Below are 13810 nucleotides of genomic sequence, written 5' to 3' on the forward strand. Positions count from 1 at the left end.
AAGAAGCATGTTTCAAGTCTCATGGTTCGTATAGCTCAACTAAATGATACTCTTGAGAAAAAGTGCCAAATAGAGAGAGAAGACTCTCTAGAAATACATGCTCTTAAAAATGCTCTTGAGGAATGTCAAGAAACTATAGCATCTCTTGAAGAGAGACTAGAAAATCTTGAAGAACCTCAAGATAAACTTAACAAGCTCACTAAAGCTAGAGATCTTGCTAGAGCTAAGACTAAAGTGCTTATAAAGGAAAAGGCCAAATTTGGTGTTGATCATGAGAAACTTGTGAAGGATCTAGATGAACTAGACAAGGCTCACAAAGCCTTGAAGAGTGAATACTCTCTCCTCTCCGAGTCTTATGAGCAACTTCAAATTAGGCTTGCTCATATGACATACCTAGTACCTCTACTCCTTCATGTGATCATGCAAATATTATTGAGGAAAATGCTAGGTTGAAAGATGAACTTGCTAAGGCCTCCTCTCCCCAAAGTGAACTTTCCTTGGATGATCTTTTGAGTAAGCAAAGGTCAAACAATGGGAAGGAGGGACTTGGTTATAATACCAAGGCTAAAAATGCAAACAAGAAAAATGCCAAGCCCGCACATGAGAAAGCTAATGGTGAAACCCGAAAGGGCAAAACCATTAATGATGATGGTGCGGGAATAGATAACCCTCACTATGTTCTTTTTAAAGATTATTATGGTGATGTTTATGCTAAATATGTTGGTCCATATGATGGTTATGTTGCTTGGTCTATTTGGGTCCCAAAGACCCTTGTTGCTAACAAAAGAGGACCCATTGAAAAATGGGTACCTAAATCCAAGAATTGATCTCATGTAGGACTATGCCGCCGGAGGTTCAAAATGGGTACTTGATAGTGGATGTACAAGTCATATGACCGGCGGCAAGAACCTCGTCAAGGAGTTGAGGCCCAACATAAACCATATCACTGTCTCCTTTGGCGATAATTCTACATCCGAGGTATTGGGTTTTGGCAAGGTTGTGGTTGCACACAACATTACTCTTGTGGATGTCATGCTTGTCAAAACCCTTGGTTACAATTTGCTTTCCGTTTCCGCCCTTGGCAAGATGGTTTTCGCCGTCTTTATTGATAATGATATTGTGGTCCTCTTGTGGAGCAAGACTCTAAAAGTCGCATTCGTTGGGTATCGCGAACACAACTTGTATGTGGTGGACTTTTCGGGGACCACCACGACAAGTGCGATGTGCCTATTCGGAAAGGCGGACATGGGTTGGTTGTGGCATCGCCGCCTAGCCCATGTCAACATGAGAACTTTGCAAAGTCTTCACAAGGGTAACCATATTGTGGGACTAATGGAAAATGTGTCTTTTGCCAAAGATCGTGTTTATAGGGCTTGTGTTGAAGGCAAAATGCATGACTCTCCGCATCTAAGCAAGACCATTATCTCTTCCAAGAGGATCTTGGAGCTCCTTCATGTGGATCTCTTTGGTCCCGTTACTCATGCAAGTCTTGGTGCGAAGAAACATTGCTTGGTGATTGTTGATGACTACTCAAGATACACTTGGGTCTACTTTCTCAAGACGAAAGATGAGACTCAACAAATATTCATTGACTTTGCTACCGAGGTGCAACGCCAACACAACCTCCTCATTATGGCAATAAGAAGTGACAACGGCTCCGAGTTCAAGAACTACACACTCAATGATTTTCTTAGTGATGAGGGGATTCGCCATCAATATTCCGCTGCTTACACCCCTCAACAAAATGGTGTTGCGGAGAGGAAGAACCAGACTCTTATGGATATGGCAAGGTCTATGATGGCGGAGTATAAATCCCGCTATAACTTTTGGGCCGAAGCCATCTCCACCGCTTGTCACTCCTCCAACCGGCTCTATCTCCGCAAGGGCTTGAACAAGACTCCATATGAAATACTCACCGGGAACAAGCCTAATATCTCATACTTCAAGGTGTTCGGGTGTAAGTGTTTCTACAAAATCAAAGGGGTTCGTTTATCTAAATTTGCTCCTAAAGCTTTGGAGGGTATATTTGTTGGTTACGGTGCCGAGTCTCACACTTATAGAATCTTTGATATAGCCTCCGGGATTATCATTGAATCTTGTAGTGTGAGGTTCGAAGAAAATGATGGCTCCCAAGTGGGGCAAGTTGATGTATGTGCAGGTGATGAAATACCTCAAGATGCCATAGTAAGAATGGGTGTGGGATTTTTCCGCCCCATTGAGGGACACGGTGTGGCGTCTCGGGAAGGACTATGCTCTACCACGGTGGAGCCCTCATCTTCTCAACATCAACAAACCCCATCAAGTGAAGCAAATGATGCACCAACCCAAGAACAAGAACAAGACCCTCCCTCTTGTGTGCAAGATCAAGGACAAGGTCAAGGACAAGATCAAGGACAAGATCAAGGACAAGATCAACCAAGAATTCATGATGGCTCCGACGAGTATCCATTTGATATTTGCTCCGCACCAAATGATGTCCAAGATCAAGCACATGAGGTTGAGCACACTCAAGAAATTGAAGTTGCTCAAGTTGAAGGTCAAGACGGGGACCCAAATGATCAAGTTGATCAAGTGACACCTCCAAGGCCAAGAAGAACCAAGGAGGAGATCGAGGCCCGTCATCTAGCAAGAAGAGAAAGGCAACTTGAGCGTCTTGAACACACACATGACAAGGTTCTTGGTGATGTAATGGCAAAGGTTTCCACAAGAAGGCAATTGGCTAATTTTAGCAACCATCATGCTTATATCTCCTTAGTGGAACCCAAGAAAGTATTTGAAGCCCTTGAAGATTCGGATTGGTTGGAAGCTATGCACGAAGAACTCAACAACTTCAAGCGCAACAAAGTGTGGACCTTAGTAGAGAAGCCAAAGGAGTGCCGCAATGTTATTGGCACTAAATGGATATTCAAGAACAAGCAAGATGAGTTTGGCAATGTTGTGAGGAACAAGGCAAGATTGGTGGCTCAAGGGTTCTCTCAAGTTGAGGGAATTGACTTTGGAGAAACCTATGCTCTCGTGGCTCGCCTTGAGTCCATCTGTATCCTTCTTGCTTATGCATCGCATCATAACTTTAAGTTACAACAAATGGATGTGAAAAGTGCATTTCTTAATGGTCCTTTGCATGAAGAGGTTTATGTTAAGCAACCCCCGGGGTTCGAGGATCTCAACTTTCCTAACCATGTCTACAAGCTTGATAAAGCCCTTTATGGTCTCAAACAAGCTCCTAGAGCTTGGTATGAGCACCTTAAGGAATTATTGGTAGACCGTGGGTTTGATGTTGGGCTAATCGATCCCACTCTTTTTACTAAGAGGGTCAATGGGGAGCTTTTCGTTTGCCAATTATATGTTGATGATATTATCTTTGGCTCTACTAACAAAGCTTTCAATGATGAATTCTCAAAGCTTATGACCGATAGGTTTGAGGTGTCTATGATGGGAGAGATGAAGTTCTTCCTTGGTTTTGAGATCAAGCAATTGAGAGGAGGAACCTTCATCAACCAAGCAAAATATCTCCAAGACATGCTCAAGAGGTTCAAGATGACCGAGATGAAAGGTGTTGCCACTCCTATGGTTACCAAATGTCATCTTGCACTTGATCCCAATGGTAAAGAGGTGGATCAAAAGGTATATCGCTCCATGATTGGATCCTTACTTTACCTTTGTGCATCTAGACCGGACATAGTGTTGAGTGTTGGTGTGTGTGCAAGGTATCAAGCTTCTCCTAAGGAGAGCCACATGATAGCTCTCAAGAGAATCTTTCGATATTTGGTTGATACCCCAAGATATGGTATTTGGTACCCCAAAGGCTCAAGCTTTATTCTCAATGGATACACCGATGCGGATTGGGCGGGAGACAAGGATGATAGGAAATCAACCTCCGGGGCTTGCCAATTTCTTGGTAGGTCCTTGGTGTGTTGGTCTTCTAAGAAGCAAAATTGTATATCTCTCTCCACCGCCGAAGCCGAATATGTTGCCGCCGCAAGTGGATGCACTCAATTGTTATGGATGAGGCAAACTTTAAAGGAATACGGTGTCATTTGTGACAAAGTGCCTCTATTATGTGACAATGAAAGTGCCATCAAGATTGCCTATAATCCGGTACAACATTCAAGAACGAAGCATATTGAGATCCGGAATCATTTCATTAGGGATCATGTTGCCCGTGGTGATATTGAGCTTATCTATGTTCCTACCAAAGATCAACTTGCCGATATATTCACGAAGCCTCTTGATGAAGCAAGGTTCTCTTATTTGAGGAATGAGCTAAATATCATTGATTCAAGGAGTATAGCTTGACCATCTTGCAAACACACCTTCGTCTCAAAACTTTATTTGGTTTAGATCTGGGCATGGAAATAGGGGGAGTGCGGTTTAAATTATTGAGCTATCCCTCCCCCCATAATGCCAACATTAAAGATTTCATTCTCGTTATATCATATGTTGATATGTGAGCTTAAATGATGAGTATTGGTTTGGACCCAAGATATATCTTCGCGGTGCCATACCATAACACTCATATATGGTGGCCTAGGCCACCACACTCTTCTTCGTGAAGAGTTGGAGTTATTTGGATCTTCATTGGTTTTTATTGACATCTCCTTGTTTATGGGAAATCACTCATTTTTGGCCTTCATTTGCATTATTTGCAAAAATGAGTGATCATGTACCATCTCACAGTTTGGCGTATCTGTCCTAAGCCTATCTCATCTAAGCCATATCCTTTACCTTCTCCGAGTGCACCTTGTTCCTGTCAAAATTCTGTTCCTGGCACAGTTTTCTTGTTTCACCGGAAGTTCCGGTCGTTCGACCGGTACTTCGGCCGAGTGTATCCGCCAGTTCCTGCCGCTGTCCTGACTGGTTAAGGTGGTTTCTGAGGGACCGGAAGTTCCGGCTCCAACGAGCGGAACTTCCGCCCTTAAGATTCCACTATATAAACGGTCCGGAACGGGGAGCAGTTCCTGCCTCCCTCATTTTTCCCCTTCCAAGATCTATTTCGTGTTCTTCTTTCCCTGTGGCGGCTGCTCCTCCCTCCGGCCGGATCTCCATCCTCCGGCGACCCCCGCCGGATCGACTCCGTGGATCGGCATCCCCTCCCTCTTCTCCTCCATGGCTCCCCCCGGTTTGTGCCCTCTCCCTCTCTATGTGTGGGTAGACCTCACTAGATGAACTATAGGGCATACTCTAGGCAAAGCTATGGTAGAATTTCTCTAGATACCTTTACTCTACTAGATCGTGCATAGGATGTCGTGGTAATGCGGTTCACCAAGCCATTGCCGCAGATCTGGTGAGAAACTGCCGCTGTTTTCGAACAGCCGGAAGTTCCGGCCCTTCACGCCGGAACTTCCGCCCCGGGGCGGAACTTCCGTCGGTTCTCACCGGAACTTCCGGCCTGGCGAATTTTTCTGCTGTTACCCAATATCCTGTGCAGACTCTGGTTTTGGCCTCCTTGCTTGTGTGCACTCATTCATCATTCCTATCATTTTGATTCCTTCCAGGTGGTTCCAAGAAGAGAGGCAAGTCTCATGTGGATGAGATTGAGGAAGAATTTGAGCAAACTAGGCCTTCCAAGCTCACCTCTCGTCAGCAAGCAGCTCAGAGGCTCAAGTCACCCGCTGTTCGAGGCAAGAACATCCATGTATCCGTGAAGAACATGCAATACCTTGAGTACAAGGAGCTCCGTGATATGAACCCTTACCTCACCCCTCGGAGCAATAGGGTTGGGGATAAGCGGTTCCACAACAATACTCAAGAGGAGATATTCTATGAGGTCTATGTGCCATTCAAGAAGGGGGTAGCCCCTCAACATGCCATTGACACCGGAAAGATGGCCGCATCCAAGTACTTTGATGAAGCCTATGCTATGTGTGGAGAGTTTGGGCTCTATCCCATTATGGAGCTCAACAAGGATTATGATATTGGGTTGATTCAATAATTTTATGCCACCGTCCACTTTGAGAAAGATGAAGCTAGAACATTTCGGTGGATGACTCATGAGAGGCTCCTTGAGTCGAACTTGGCAAAGTTTGGAGCCGCCCTTGGATACCCTCGCTACCCGGGCGTAGATGCAAATGGTTGGAGGTGCCATGATAGTTCATGGGCTCAAACAAGGGAAGTCTTGGAGAACCTCTACATCCCCGGTTGGGGTGTACCGGGCAAGAGTGCGGATCTTCTCCCTACTTGGGACATTATGCTTAGAGTCTACCGGGAAACCATTGGACCAAAGGGTGGCAACCTTGATGAGCTACATCTATATGAAGTGGATCTAATGGCAAACTCTTTTGCTAAGAAGGGCACCGGTGAGAAGCTTGATGTGATGGACTACATCTACCATGAGATGTGGTCATGTGTGATGGAGAAGAAGCTTCCCTCCTATGCTCCGTACATTATGAAGCTCATTGAGGACACTTGGGTTGATACTTGTGAGACTACACTCCTTCACTCCATTCCTCTCAATATCACATCCCATGAAGTGAAGTCATTGAGGACCAAGCGCCACAACTCTCCTCTTGAAGATGTTACCCCCATGGATGAGAAGCCACCTAGCTGGGCTTCCAAGCTTGCACGCCGCATGAGACAGATTTTTTGCCTCACCTCTGCAGTCAACCACCGTCAGTATCAGCAGCATGCAGAAGCCAAGAAGTCTAGGGTTCATCAGAAGAGCATCATGAGGGCCCTTGAGGTGGAAGTGTCTCCTCCCGGATCCGAGGAGAATATCACTCCGGAGGCTGAGTGGGTTTCTCGGCATGGTGTTCCTCTTCCTCCGGATGGCCTTGAGATCGAGTCTCCTCCTCACACTCCTCCCTACCCCGGCGCTTCATCGAACCTCCCTCCCGGCTGGGCTAACGCCGACCCTTGGAACGTGTAGATTCTCCTATCCCTTTTTGGTGCTTTGGTGCCAAAGGGGGAGAGTGAGACCATATTAGGTTGCTCTCCGTTGGGTATTTGCATGGGGGGTCACAAGCTCGTGTTGGCTTTGGTTTTTATTGCTTGTGATTCTATTTATCCTTGTGGTGTCGAACTATGTTCTTAGCTATTTGGTTTGTAAACTCTATCTATGTGTTTGGAACCTTATATTTGTGTATGGTAAACTCCGTATGTGAGTCTTCCTTGGTTATCTATGTGTGCATGATCTTATTATCCATATGCTTATCACTATGTTGTATTGCTAACCCTTGGAAGACGGATGCAAGATATAGGGGGAGCTTCTTTTGTACCAATGCTCATATCTAGGGGGAGCTCCTCTATATCTCTCACATTGTTGGTTTACTTTGTCCATTCCTTCCAAATACTTGTGTTGTCATCAAACACCAAAAAGGGGGAGATTGAAAGAACATTTCCCGCCCTTTTGGGTTTTGTGTGTTTGATGTCAACACTAGGTATATTTTTATGTGTGTTGATGTAGACAGGTACAAGTTATCAAGATATATGTTGGATCGGTGAATTGGTATGACTGTTCTGAAGCTCTGCAGGTTTTTTTGTCTCTGGCGGAAGTTTTGGCCCCAGCTGGCGGAAGTTCCGCCCTGGTACGTTCAGCAGGAGCCTCTCGTCATTACGTGTTCAGATGTTTTTCCCTGACCGGAAGTTCCGGTGGAGTTGGCCGGAAGTTCCGGTCAGCGGAACTTCCGCCCAACTTCCGGGCAAGTTCCAGAATTCTGGTTTAGGGGCTCTGTGTTGTCCAGTATGGTTTTCGCAAGATTCCGGAACTTGGCCGAAACTTGGCCGGAACTTCCGGTCACCGGAAGTTCCTCCCAAGTTCCGCCCCATCATCTCTTGAGCTGGACAACTGTCGAAGGCGGAAGTTCCGGCCCTCCTGGCCGGTACTTCCGGTGGAAGCCAGAACTTCCGGCCCTCCAGGCCGGAACTTCCGGTGTAAGTGGATTTTGTCCCCAACGGTCAGATCTGAGAGCTCCAATCATATAAATAGCTTTCTTCTCCAAAGGGACAAGTTGCTCAATCATTGCAAGAAAAATCTGCCAAGCTTCACCACCATTAGAGCCACCTCAAGAACACAAGATTTGCAAGATCTCCTTCCTCCCCCAACCAAAGCTCTTGATCTTTGGAGATTCAAAGGAGAAGACACCGATCTACATCCTCACCGAAGTGTTTCTCATTTCCCCCTCTCTTGTTTGAGGGATCTCATGCTAGTGTTCCTATTTGGTTCCCTAGTTGATTTGTGTTGATGTGTTGTTGTTGATTGTTGTATTGTTACAGATTTGGGAGCCTCCAATTCAGTTGTGGATGTGTGCCCCAAGAACCTTGTAAAGGCCCGGTTTCCGCCTCGAGGAAATCCCTTAGTGGAAGTGGGCTAGGCCTTCGTGGCGTTGCTCACCGGAGATTTGAGTGAAGCCTTCGTGGCTGTTGGTTTGGCTTTCGTAGCAACCACACTCCTCCAAACGTAGACGTACCTTCTTGCAAAGGAAGGGAACTACGGGAATCATCTCCGTGTCATCGCGTGCTCCACTCTCGGTTACCTCTATCCTATTCTATCTCTTATATTGCTTAGCTATATCTTGCTTAGTTGATTGCCTTGTCATATAGGTAAATTCACTTAGTTGCATATCTAGAAAATTTACCTTTGTGTCAAGCCTAAATTGAAAAAGAACTAAAAATTGGTTAGCACCTATTCACCCCCCCTCTAGGTGCGGCATACGATCCTTTCAATTACCACGTGGCGCACCACGAGCATTGTGTGCGTCATCTTGAGCTCCCTGGGGAAGAACATTATTTTTTGTCGTTCTGCGCGTAGCTTGAAACTGAAAATTTCGGCCCCGCGCTAAATCATCCCGCCTCATCCATTCGAAAATCCCGTGACCAGTTTTACCCTTTTAACCCTGGTCCGGAAGCTACAACCCACCGACCATGGAGGGCTCATTCGGTAACAATGAAATATCTTGGCTAGATCCCGAACCGTCCCCACAGGCCCACACCCACCCACCAACCATTCGCCCCATTCGCTCAAAAATACTCTCACACGCCAAAGTTCTGACTCTCTACAGTACTAGATCTACTTCGCCGCCATCATACTCCTCCACAGCGTAGCCTTGATCGTGTTGGCTGTCCACCCACAGGATCCGCTCCCCCGCCGCCCTCGCCACCGACGGATTTGCTTCAACGCCGACCTCGCCACCGACGGATCTGCTTCACCGCCGACCTCATCCACAGCGTAGCAATCAACGCCTTTCCTGTCGACGCACCGGATCCTCTCCAACGGAACCGGGTCTATTTCACCGCGCCCCCTCTACAGAAGCCGATCTATTCCACCGACTACCTCAGCGCAGCGGCTGTATCAACTTCACCGAATCCCTTGCCGGCCAACCAGATCTGCTTCACTAACGCCCGCTTCTCCTGAAACAGGGTCGATTCATCGTCTCCCGCGTTCACCGCCGCTGGAATGCAAGCTGCCGCCCCCGTCCACCCCGCCGCAGCTTGGTTAGTACGCTGGCCCGTTGGATCGCGGTGTTTCTTTAGCCATGTTTTGTGTAGTTATTTGCAGATCTCATATGCCATTAACTTTCTTGATGTGTTGCTTCGCATGAAGTTCGTTTAAATATTGTAAAGTACAAAAGCATTATCCGGTCGCTACCATCCTGTTCATTGTACTGACACATGTGTGCATCCACATATATATAGCCTTATACCCATTCATTTGCTGCCAGCTGTTTTTGTACTGCATGCTATTGTCGCACTGCTTTTATAGTCATGCTATTGGCATTTCCGGATCTGGTTGTTCTTATACCACGTCATTAGCTCACCGCTAGCCGCTAGCTGTTTTCTTGTGCCTACTATTCTCACACTGCTTTTATAATCATGCTATGTCCATTTCCAATCTGCTTGCTCTTATACCTCGTCATTAGCTTATAGCTATTTTTTTCCATGAATGCTCCTGTCGCACAGCTTGTATAGTTATTGTTGCGTGCATGTCTGGTCTTTGTATTATCGTAGACTAACTTGTCAATGTTATTTTTCCTAGGGATTGATCATGCGAACCTCTTATTAGAACATCCAACATTAACAGCGGTGACGCTAGGGAAGGTTGGAATCTGAGTTCTTGGTTGGTAATTTTGGCAGTTTACTTCCGTTATTATCTATAACCTATATGCATTGTTCCTTATGCAAGAGAATAACACTTGGAACCCTGCCATAGCAATTCCATTCATGCTTTAGTATGTTTCTGCCTATTTGATATGCTTGTCTTAGAGCAACTGCGAAGGTGATTTGAACCCGACATTTGGTCATTCTTAATGCCAGTTTACTTTATGTGGAAAACCTTGGCATTACCCTACTCTAAATCTGAATATCTGAAATTCGTATCTCATGCAAAGCAACATCTAGTTGGTTTTAATCTGATATCTGGTAAATATTGGCTTATTCATTTGGCAGCTCAAGTTTTTTGTTATTTGAAACCAGCTGATCGACTTGGTCTTAAATGTGATATCTAAACACAAATTAAGGACAATGGAGCAGGAGGATTAGCATTTCACCTGATGGCTGAACCTAAAATGACAAGCATGTCTACCACGACTAGTGCACGCAAGAGAAGGACCTGCAGCGAGCCAGTATGTGCCTAGTACATGTATCATATCTTATGTTGTGATTATTTCTGCTACATGATGTTATCTGATCTCTACATTGCATAATACATGTTTGAATAGTTAATTGTTGTAACTATGTTTGCAATATTACCAGAATGCAATTGTAATGAAGCAGTCATCATTAGAAGATAGTCGCCAAAAGAGGATCTATAGAGACCCTGTGCAACATTATGATGTAAGTCTATGCTTAGTACAAGTTCCATACATTGTCTTATTTATGCAACTTGTTATTATCTTATATCTACATTGCATAATAAATGTTTGAATAGTTCACTGTTGTAACTATGTTTGCAATATTACTAGAATGCAGTTGTAATGAAGAAGTCATTAGTAGAAGATAGAGGGCAAAAAAGGTTCCGGGGTGAGCCTATGCAACGATATAATGTAAGTCTGTGCTTAGTACTTGTGACTATCTCATATGGACAACGCTTAATACATGTTTGCATAGTTCATCGTTTAACTCTTTTTTGCATTATTATCAGAATGCAGTTGTGATGAAGCAATCTTCATCAGAAGAGAGGCCCACAAAAAGTTCTGATCTTTCTTCTGATGCAACCTCTCATAGCCGTCAACCTAGACCATTCCTTTCATCAAACAATAAATATCTCAAGGCTATGTTGTATGAAAGACATGGTATTGCTGCTTTAAGATCTGTAGCTGATATGTTGACAAAGAGTACACAAGAATCAATCAAGGCGATTGCCAAATGTCAACGTGTTATTGATGATGCTAATAGAAGTCCTCCATGATTATATGTAATTTTTTTATTTGGGCACATTAATTGCCTTGTAATTTTCCTAGTTATTTTATTTGTGTATGTAATTGTTTGTATCATTGATATCAGATTTTAGGCTTATGAAATTTAATGGTCCTTCTCATAAGCCTAACTTGGGTGGCCCAGAATGCAAGTTGACTAGTCAAACAACCAGGGCCCTACAACTTAGTGGGCCGACCCACATACAGTAGTGTGGGACCCATTTTCATTCTGGGCTGGCCCACTAACTTATTGGGCCAGCCCAATTGCTTTAAGTGGACCCCACTCACTAGCCGGGCTGGCCCGTTAACAGGAAAGTGGGACCCATCTACTTATTGGGCGAACACCATGGGTCCCACAGGCTACTTGGGCCGGCCCGTTAACAGGATAGTGGGACCCACTTTTGTTATTGGGCCGGCCCGCCAACCTGTTGGGCCAGCCCACGTGTTTTATGATGAGCCCCACTTTATAACTGAGCCGACCCGGTTACATGAAAGTGGGCCCCACCTGCTTATTGGGCCGGCCCAGTATTTTGTTGGGCCAGCCCACTTGCTATATGGTGGACCCCACTTGTTTAATGGGCCGGCCCAATAACATGAAAGTGGGACCCACCTGTGTTTTTGGACCAGCCCACTAGCTTGCTGGGCTAGCCCACTTGATCTATGGTGGACCCCACTTACTAAATGGCCTGACCCGATAGCAGAAAAGTGGGACCCACATGATAAATGGGCCGGCCCAATACCTTCTTGGGTCGGCCCAATTGCTTCGTGGTGGTCCCCACATGTTAAATGGGCCGGCCCTATAACAGGAAAGTGGGTCCCACATGTCTAGTGGGCCGGCCCGTTTGCCTGTTGACCGGTCAAACGAGTGCATTCGGCCCGGCCCGCGGGCTTAGTGGGCCGGCCCATATAAATTTTGACCAGTCAACCTTAGAGGTTAGGCTCGGCCCACGTAACTAATGGACCAGCCCAGTTGTATAGTTGACCGGTCAAACTAAGTCAGCTGGCCCGGCCCGCAAATTAAATGGGACGGCCCTCTTAAGGCGTGGCTGGCCTCGTGTGGGCCTACCATCTACCATGAGGTTTCTGCCGGTTAACGCCGTTAACTGCCAGTTAACGGCGTCTGCCACGTGTCAGTTTGCATGACATCAGCAGTCAACGGGCTCCCGAAAACACATCTGCAACAATCCGATTTTTCGTGGCGGAAGGACGCCCGAACGCGACGGACCGACAAAAACGTGGTAGGACTTTGCCTGACGCAGTTTGGACCACATAACCCATATCGTCGGGTTAGGCTCATAGGCGACGAAAAATGGCCCTTAACGGACGATTTTGGGACGTTGTCTATTTGAACTTTTCTTGTAGTGAGAAGTTCATTTCAAACTTGGTGTAGTTTCGAGCGTGTCAAAACTATGGAGCTATATTGTGTGTGACAATCTTGGTAACATATTTCAGACCGACGAATTAAGGTTCCCCAAGAAGTCCAAACTTATAGAATGCCATACTAATGTCTACAAGAACACAAGATGTATGTAGCTATTTTCAAATGTAAGAGTATCGAACCACCGTGGAGCTGATTGGTAATGGTTTTATTGCTTCTTGTTATCTTGTAAGATGTACGCGCGAGATGTCCTTAGTTCTAAACAAGAGTGCGTTAAAAGTATTTTTGGTGTTTGGAAATTGTAAACACAATAATAAAGATTAAAACTAAAATTAATTGAGACTGTACCATCAACAGTAAAGCGAATGAAACTCAATGGGGATGAAGTGTTCTTGGGAGTTCGGATCAACCACTAGCCAGATATGGTGATTAGGCATACTATTCTATTTTATATATGTATGTGTGTGTCAAGGTTCATTGTATGGATGCTCCCATAAGCACTATTTCACATCCCTCATGACAACTACCCTATCCCTCCACAAGTCGCGTGGGTCCAGTAATTAATTAAGGATCTCCCCATGGTCATGGTCATGTTATCTTCTTATACGCATGATTGACAGAGGCATCGTATTGTTGTCACTTGTACGCTCATGTACCGCCAACCATATGCAATAATGATTCTTACCAATATCCCTTAGAAAAATATTATGTGGTCAACAACACACAACAACATTGATAAGAACCAACAAGCTTCATAATTCTTAGACAATAAACAAACTTTATTTAATTTCACAATTTGGCTAGGGTTTCTCCATCTCCCCAATAACAAAGAGAACTACTCACATATGAAGGCACATAGCACAATAATAATAACAATATGAAAGGTGAATGAATTATTAAATGAGTACATGTGTAGATCCAATTTAGAGTTTGGAGTTACAACGAGATGAGTGGAGGGATCGATGATGGAGTCGTAGATGATGATGGTGTTGATGTAGATTGGTGTTGTGCCTTCAAGATCCAAGTATTCTTTTCTTCATGGTGGTGGCTATGGTGTTGGAGAGGTGAAGGTGAAGGTTGCACG

This window comes from Lolium perenne, chromosome 2 (genome assembly GCF_019359855.2).
Source record: "Lolium perenne isolate Kyuss_39 chromosome 2, Kyuss_2.0, whole genome shotgun sequence".
Classification (NCBI taxonomy): Eukaryota; Viridiplantae; Streptophyta; class Magnoliopsida; order Poales; family Poaceae; genus Lolium; species Lolium perenne.